The sequence below is a fragment of the Pinus tabuliformis genome, chromosome 7 (assembly GCF_031772625.1).
Source record: "Pinus tabuliformis cultivar Carrire ecotype Pingquan chromosome 7, CPIR1, whole genome shotgun sequence".
Lineage (NCBI taxonomy): Eukaryota > Viridiplantae > Streptophyta > Pinopsida > Pinales > Pinaceae > Pinus > Pinus tabuliformis.
This window is the reverse complement of record NC_142293.1, coordinates 1,828,331,684-1,828,334,391: the sequence shown is the minus strand read 5'-3', so window position 1 is coordinate 1,828,334,391 and position 2,708 is coordinate 1,828,331,684. Positions and strand designations below refer to the sequence as shown.

Sequence of the window (2,708 nt, the reverse complement as noted above, 5' to 3'; positions counted from 1 at the left end):
CCCCTTATACCTTTCCCCTATTTCAAAAACCAATGAAACATAAATCTTTCATTATTTATTTCCTTTAAATTTGAGCCACCAATTAAGATTCCAGATAAAAAATAAAATTAACAATATTGTTCATTAAAAACCAAACACATGCTTTTAAGATCCCCTCAGACAAAATGGAAAAAAAGAGAGGGAAAAAAACTTAAATAAGACTTACAACCTAATGTAAAAACATTCTTTCACTGCTCTAATATTATATATGGTTTTACTCATTAAATAAAGTTAATATTATATTATATTTATTTATTTATTTAATATTTAATATTTCCTAAATATCTTTCATTATTTTCGACTTCTCATCAAAATTATATGTTTCCCTCCTAAACTATAAAAAACACTTTTCATGTGTGTTAAAAGGGACAACAAGATAAAAGTAACTACTCAAACCTAAAAAAAAATTAAAATAAATTATAATTTAAAAAATATAATCAAAACTTTTATTAATCAATTAAAGTAATAATTAATAAATATAATAATAATAAAAAAATAATTTACTTTATTCAATTTTTAATTTTTAATTTCCCGTTTACATAGTTATAAACTTATATCAACATAGTTATATCATAATGATATAAAATATTAAACTGAAACACCATAAACAGTTTCAAATACATCACTTTCCTCATTGTGAACCAACCTGTAAATGAAAAAGGTTGTTCACCCAAAATACAATCCTTGATAGTAAAAAAATGTCTTTCACCCAAAATATAAGACTTCAAATAAAAATAAAAATTATTTTTCACCCAAAATACAAGACTTGCAAATAAAGATTGTTGTTCACCCAAAATATAAGAATTGCAAATAAATTTATGATAGGTTACTTTATTACTTTTAACTACTCCCACTGAAAAACTACTTGATTAATGTAAACCACTCCAGTTGTTAAAGAAGGAAAGTAAATTCGTTAATTCCATTTGACTTGGTCTGAGTTTTTTTGATGTGTAGTTCACTTGTTTAGTCATGATTTAGATTTTAAGAGCTAGTAATCAACATGAACCCGTACTACAGCAATCACACTGTATATGTTGGGATCTGTTAAATAACATTCACCAAAATACCCAAAATACGCAACGAATATAATCAAATTAGTAGAACAAAACCGTGATCAATTCCGCTATTGGTTATGAGGCAACACATGATTTTTTTGCAGTTAACTTCTGTAACCATGAATTCATTTGGACAGCTTTCAGATTGACCAATCTCTGTAAGTGTAACAACAGAAGAAATACAAAAGTGTTGTCCCTTTTGGACTTCACCAATAAAAAATCTCCAATCCAGTCCAGCACAGATCTCTGTATAACTCAGATTTAGCCTTTCTGGGAAAAAAAATTGTGGGGGCAGTTGAATCTTTCATGGAGAGAGTAGAACAACACGGGGCGGCCTATGATAAAATACCCTTCCCATGCCCCTTGACAGTTTCTTCCCTTTTCCTGCTTTGCCTTTTATTGCATCTCCCGTTTTACACAACTTCCTGTTATTGTTGATGGCCACCACATCTTCTATGTTGAACTTCCACTCGCTCTCCCACCGGGGCTGCGCACATGCAGAACACAAAGCGCTAACACTGCAATAATACAAAACCAGTCAATACCATAACATGAGTAACCCTAACAATCAGATATACAGACAGATACATGCTGTTAACTATTTTTATCAAAGAAACATGTTGTTGTTGCGGGAGATCAATACCTTGGGGAAATTGGTGGCTTCCTCTGAGCAGTATCAGATTTTTTCCTGTCAGAGCAGGTAACTCCAGCAATGAGCGCAAGAAAACAAGAAGGATTGATTCATTTATTCATTAGCCAACACTTTATTTATACACATATAAAACGGATCAGTTCATCTTCTAGATGACTATCCGACTTCACCTCATCCGTTTCGGATTAGGTGTCAACATTCCCCCCCTTAATCTGAAGGGATGTTGGTGAGTCCAAGCATCATTCTGAATTTTTCAAGCTTTTCTCTTCCAAGCGCTTTGGTGAAGATGTCTGCAATTTGCTCGTTTGTGGAACAATGACGAAGATGGATTGTTTTGGCCTCAACATGATGTCGGATCAGATGATATTTAGTATTGATGTGCTTAGTACGATCATGGAACTTTGGGTTCTTGGCCAACTTTATTGCAGATGTGTTATCAATCATGAGTGGAGTTGATTGTATTTGTTTTACCTGCAAATCTTCAAGAATTTTCCTGAGCCACACAATTTCTTTCGTTGCTTCAGCTGCGGCCACATATTCTGCTTCTGTTGTGGAATCTGCTGGTACTGATTGTTTGCGTGATCTCCAGGAGACAGCTCCTGATCCAAGACTCATAGCATATCCTGAAGTAGATACCCCAGTTTCTTTGTCTCCATCGAAGTCTGAATCAGAGTATCCAATCAAGTTGAAGTCGTCCACCTGTGTATACTTGATTCCAAGGTCTTGAGTTCCCTTCAAGTACCTTAGAACTCTTTTTGCAGCAGACCAATGTCCCTCACAAGGCTTTTGCATAAACCTGGAGAGGATTCCAACAGCAAATGAAATGTCTGGTCTGGTAGTAGTGAGGTAGATGAGACTTCCTACAAACTGTCTATACCTTGTTGCATCCTCAAATTCCTTTCCTTCAGTAGATGTGAGCTTCAAGTTTTGTTCCATTGGAGTAGAAAGGGGATTGCACTCTG

General features: G+C 34.1%; 1 long non-coding RNA gene across 1 annotated transcript; it reads right to left on the bottom strand.

Annotated features, from left to right (window-relative positions):
• Window positions 1-1,133: 1,133 nt before the first annotated feature.
• Window positions 1,134-1,781, bottom strand: LOC149255705 (uncharacterized). The gene is made up of 2 exons (XR_016266407.1): window positions 1,738-1,781; window positions 1,134-1,612 (listed from the first exon to the last, which is right to left on the bottom strand). It is a non-coding gene; the product is annotated as an uncharacterized LOC149255705 (long non-coding RNA).
• Window positions 1,782-2,708: the final 927 nt, after the last annotated feature.